Source organism: Elephantulus edwardii, unplaced genomic scaffold (assembly GCF_000299155.1).
Source record: "Elephantulus edwardii isolate Elephantulus edwardi_28Jun2011 unplaced genomic scaffold, EleEdw1.0 scaffold00120, whole genome shotgun sequence".
Taxonomy (NCBI): domain Eukaryota; kingdom Metazoa; phylum Chordata; class Mammalia; order Macroscelidea; family Macroscelididae; genus Elephantulus; species Elephantulus edwardii.
The window spans coordinates 11126130-11132476 of record NW_006399870.1 but is presented as its reverse complement, the minus strand read 5'-3'; positions in this window follow the sequence as shown (position 1 = coordinate 11132476).

Genomic DNA, 6347 nt, shown 5'->3' with positions numbered 1-6347 from the left:
GGGAAGAAGAACAAACTGGGGAGGAGGGTAGAGAGAATGGTGCAGCAATGAAGGAATGAAAACCCAAAATCCCTGTAAATGTTCATTAAAACTAATACAATTTAATAATAAAAAAAAGAAAGAAAAAAAAAGTAAAGCTGCTTCTGAACTGTGTACACCATGTCCTTTTTTCCTACAACTTTGACTTAAAGACACAGGTGTTTATCTCATTCATGATGAGGAGACCTGACTTTTAAAAATATGTGGAAGGAAATAAATGAGCCAATGTAATTGAGAAAAGCTTAGACATGAAAGCATAGCAATTTGAATCAGCTAGATGAGTGTTATCAGCTAATAATGAGGGTTTCCACCCTTATACTGGCTTTTTTATGTGAGTCTTTAAGCATCAAGAGCTAATGAAGCTTCTTTCCTTCTTCATGATGAAGGTCACTGTTGTCACTATTTAGTAACTGACAAAACTAAGGGAGCAAGACCAGGTTGACTTGACTTTTCTTCAGTTCAAACTACACAACAATGCTGTGGTTTGGAATAAAATTTATAAAGCTCATTTTGCATATGTTTCCTCTATAATTGGAATACCGAGATTGCTTTTCTCTGCTCAGCACAGTGAGGTCCACAGTAATGTCTCAGATACAGAGAGTGAGAAATTATGGAGCTAGGTTTAGGGTTAAGTCTGAGGAGCTTGCTTCAAGAATCCACACCACACTAATGGAAAGCGCAACTTAAAAAAGAGAGAAACAACTTATGCCTGGAATGGCTTAATAGACCTAGCAGTTAGAACTAAATCCTTTTGTGAAATTAGTGAAGGAGTGTGACACAGCTGTGTACTAGAGCTGATTGTGAAATACTTAGGGACTTTACTAGATGGTTGTTAAATGTGAAAGGTAGCTTTAAATTAGCTATAATGGGAGTATATATACCACAGGTATTGCCATATACTACAAATCAGAGCTCCCCTATTCACTCCACATTCAGCCCAGTTTTGCAAGTGAGGGATGAGAGAGAGGATCTTAAGATCTCACATGAACACTTTTAAATTGGATTTGTAGTCTTCATGAAAAGCAATGTTTGAAAGGGATGGAGAGAACTCTCAGGAAATTTATTGTTGTTATTAGCTGTTGTTGACTTGATTTGATTCATAGTGATCCTATAAACAATGCATCTGGACCTTACCCTATTATGTGCCATCCTCTTCATTCCTGACTGTTACATTTTACTTGATTGTTACCACTGTTACAGTCACTGTCTAATCCATTTTATTGAGAAGTTTCCTCTCTTTCTCTGACCCTTCATCTTTCCCAGTTTGATGTCTGTTTCCAAGGTCTGACTTCTACTGACAACATGCTCAAAGTATTTATCATGATCAAGCTTTACCATTTTTGTCTCCAAGAAGCATCCTAGTTGTGCTTCCTGCAAGACAGACGTACTTGTTCTTTAGGCAGTCCACAGGATGTTCAGTACTCTTCTCCAACATCACTGGTAAAGGCACCAATTCTTCTTATGCCACTTTTACTCATTGTGCAGTTCTCAGATGCATAGCAAGTAATTGAAAAGACAATGGCCCTAATCAAGTCCACCTTAGTCTTCAAACTGTCATCACTGTTCTTCAATATTTTGAAGAGCTCCCTAACAGCAGACTTGCCCAAAGCAACATGTATCCTTATATAATGACTGCTGCTACCAAGGGTGTTAAATGTAGCTCAAAGCAAGATGAAATAATAAGCAGTTTAATCCTTTCTCCGTCTATCATGATGTTGCCCACTGGCCCAGTGGTAATGACCTTTGTATCCTTGTTGTTAAGATGCAATCCACATTGAAGGCTATATAGTCTTTGGTCTTCTGTAACAAATGTTTGAGGTTTCTTTTGATTTCTGCAAGCAAAATTGTGTCATCTGCATAGTATGTGTTATTAATGAGTCTTCTTCTAATCCTGATGCCACATTCTTTTTAATAGTGTCTTGATACGAGAATATTTTTTCTTTTTTTAAAAGAAAATTATTCTGATTTAATTACAAAGTTTGAATAGATTATTTTTCAAAAAAGATCTTTCCCATTTCCTTCATCCCATTCATCCACTGAATTGTGCAACCCTATGATTAACACCCTATCCCCCCATTGTCACCACTATTTCCACCCTTCCCCCACACCTTGGATCCTCATACTTATTCTACAATAATGGTTTTGTACAGCATTTGTCCTTATGGGACTGAGTTAGTTCACTCAGCATAATGCTCTCCAGTCCCTCCCAAGTTAGGGAATAATTTACAAAATCATTTCTCCTGCATGCTGCATAGTATTCCATTGTATGAATGTACCGCAGTTTCTCAATCCATTAGTTTGTGGTTGAACATCTCGTCTATTTCTATGCTCTTGCGATGGAGAAAACACTGCTATGAACAGTGGAGTACAAGTGTCTCTCTGAGCCTCAGTTCTCATTTTCTTGGGGTATATTTCAAGCTGTGGAATAGCTGGTTCATATGGAATTTCTATGTTCAGCTTTTTGGGGAAGTGTCAAACTGCCTTCAAGAGTGGTTGTTTCATTGTACAATCCCACCAACAATGTAAAGGAGTTCCTATCTCACTACATCCTCTCCAACATTTATTACTTGCTGTCCTGTTAAACTTTGCCACTGATACGTGAGTGAGAAGGTATCTCATTGTGGTTCTAATTTGTATCTGTCTTATTGACAGTGATTTGGAATATTACTTTACACTACATGAATATTTGCACAGCATACAAATTGAATAGATATGGAGAAAGGATACACCCCTGATCCACACCCTCCAGATTTTAAACCGTACAGTGTTCCCTTGTTCTGTTCATATAACAGCTTCTTGATCTATGTATAGATTTTTATATTAGCACAACCAATGTTACCCATAGTTTGTTGTGATCCAGAGTAAAATGCCTTTGTGTAGTCAATAAAACACAGATAAACATTTTTCTAATATTCTCTACTTTCAGCCATGATCCATTTGATATCCCTGGTGCCATGGCCTCCTCTAAATCCAGTTTGAACTTTTGACAGTTCCCTGATGATGTTAAGTTTTTTACTAAACCCAGAAAGTTTAGTAAACATAAGTTTATGCTGTGCCTGTTATGTCTGAGGTTTGTGTCCCCATATAGATGAAAACTCTTTCTTGGAACCATGAAGGTAGTCTTTCCTTTTTCTGGACTTGTGTTCAGTTATGTATTTCCTCCCATCTAATCTCCATTATGTACTTATTAATTCAGAAAGCTGATGTTACATCTTTCTTGAAGAAATTGTTTTATTTTAAGTGGCAAGATAGTGTTAAAAGGCCAAGTACAAAAGATAAAAGATGTGTTGTGGGTTCAAACACATTGAGAGGATGGCCAGGAACAAGTAACATTTCAATTCATTATTCATAAAGTTACCATATGCCAGGGCCATCCCTAAAGCAAAAATACATTAAAATAAATTGATATTTTGAGCTTGGGAAATTCTTGTGAGGGGGGAAATAGAACTTATATGTTATTTGTATAAAAGTTTTCTTTAGCAATTTGTGCAGACATTTCTTTATTCATTTTATCATTATTTACTTATTTAATCCTCAAAGAATCCAGCTAGGTGGATATTATTTATTACTTGCATTTTACTGATGAGGACATTTATATAACATAATGCACTTGGGCAGTCCCTCACAGAGATTGCTAACCTTCAAACAAGACTCTGGTTGACACTAGCCACTAGAAAAGGCCAGTGTAGAGACTCCCAGTAGAAGGAAGAACATGGATTTTGTAGCCCGACCTTCTTCCCAGTTTTATTTTCTGTCCTTACCCTTGTCTCCTAAAGCATCTTTAGTTCCTCTGGCAAATACAGATTTTATCTGATTAGTTTTCCTTATATATTTTACTTAGAACTGGAGAGATGATAAAGGCATTTTGGAAAAGGGTGAATTGTTTTGAGCATGTAAGACCAATCCTATTTTCTTCTTATTTGATTTCTACCTACATCTTCTCCCTGCCCCACCTTGGATTTTTTTACTCTTGGTCTATATCAGTCTAAGCGGCTAATTTCTATTCCCAAAGAAGGTTCTCTTCCAAAATGTTTAAAGGTCCATGATCTGTCAAGGTTTATTTTATCAAAAAACTGAGTTGTCAAAGTGGTGTCAATATTTATGTCTAACTCTGAGAGAGGATTCTGATCCTCTAGCTATGTACATACAAACAAATGTGTACATACATGCAACAAATTTACTTAAACTTACATAAGAAGTAGAAGAGATCAACCATATAGCAGATGACTCATGCAGCATTTATAGAAGACCTATATGGTCTCTTTGGTTGTCCTGAGCTCCCTGCAGAGAGCAAGCTAACTTTCACAAACTAACATCTACCAGTGCCGTCTACCTCACTTCCTTTCTTCTCTACCAGTGCTCCCAATTTCCTTCCTGAGAGCCTAGATCCCTGAGTGTCTCATCTCTCTCACCAGCCTCTCAGTCTAACAGTCCACTCATACTAGGATAAAAACAAGCACAAACATATCTCATACTGGGATGATCATCTAACCACCTTGACCATTCCCAGCACATTCTAAATGACATATGCTTCTTCTCTACCCTTTGGGCAGTCAGAATCCAGGTGGAGAGGATAGCTTGAATAGAAGAATCAGGTCTAGCAACAACAGGAATCCCAAATAGTCCTGACTTTAAATTCAGCCTTTGGGAGTTAGTCTTAACTCTGCTTCTAATTTGTTGAATGATGTAAATTTGGAAAAAAAATTTTAGGATTTAGACTCAATCATAAGTCTATTGCAAAGAGGAAAGTATTTATTAAGCTAACACTTTGTCAGGTATCCTCCTAAATCATTTACGAGCAGTATCTTAGAGAATCCTTCCATTTTATAGGAATAGAAACTGGAGTTTAGTCTGAGAAACATCCCTAAGGTTTCACATTCATTAAAATTAAAGAGCTGCAGTTTTATAGGTCATTTTCTGTCCACACTGTAGTTAGAGAGTTAACTGTGGTAGACAGATTTTCTAGTCCATGATCTCCAGTTGATAATGTTACCCACTATTGCTCAATCAAATCTGATTCGAAGAGTGACCCTATCTGATGAGTATAACTGCTCCACAGGGTTTAGAAGGCTATAAATCTTTATGGAAGTGGACTGCTACATTGGTATCCCTCTAAGCAACTAGTAGATTAGAACTACCAATCTTGTGTTTAGCAGTCAAAAACTGTAACCACTATACTACCAGGGCTTTTTATACTGTTAAACCTTCTCCCTAATGCAAGGATGGCATAGAATTGGGCAGGGTTCCAATCTGTTGTTTGTAAGAGTCATAGTTGACTTGATGGTACATAACATCAGAGCATTATGCTGAGTCAACTAACTCAGTCTAATAGTGACAAATACTACATAAGAACATTATTATAAAAACAGAAGTGTTACTAGCAAGAGATATTCCAAAGAGGAAAGGGTAGGGAGAACTGGGGCTAAGAATGAATGAGGGAAAAATCTCAAGGTAGCAGAGTTTGGTGGTAGAGAAAGGGAGTAGTGAAGGAATTAGGAAAGTTCTGGTGGGGATATGAAAAGGTGTTATAACAGGCATGAACAATGGTGATTAATTTTATAAAACACAATGTATAAGAATGATAATTTGAAACACAGTGAGAAAAGAGGAGTGCATAAAACATAATGTGTATAACACACACACACACACACAAACCAAAAAAAACCAACAACACAAAAACCCAGCAAAACAAGTCTAAAACAATGATAAGTGTGTTGTTGTTATTGTTGTTAGGTGCTCTCTAGTTGACCATGACCCATAGGGACCCTATAACAACAGGTCTATACCTATCTTGTTCTGTGACATTGCCATCATCTCTTATATATTTGATCCATTGATAACAATGACTGTGTCAATCCATCTTGTTAAGGGTCTTCCTTTCTTTCGCCATTCCTCTATCTTACTAAGCATGATTTCTGTTTCCAATAACTATTTACAACATCCCCAAAATATAGGAGATGAAGTTTCACCATCCTTGCCTCCAAGGAGCACCCTAATTGCACTTTCTTCAAGAAATATTTGGTTTTTTTACATTTCAGGAAATATTCAGTACTCTTTTCCAACACCACAACTCAAAGGCACTGTTTCTTCTTCTATCATCCTTATTCACTGTTCAACTTTCAGATGCATAACAAGTAATTGAAAAGAGCATGAATTGGATCAGGTACACTTTAGTCTTTAAATAGTTGTTATTTCTCCACTTTTGAGAGGTCCTTGACAGCAGATTTTCCCCATAGTGATACATTTTAAAAAATATTTTAATTTATTTATTTTTCATTTCAATGAACATCTACAGAGATTTTGGAATT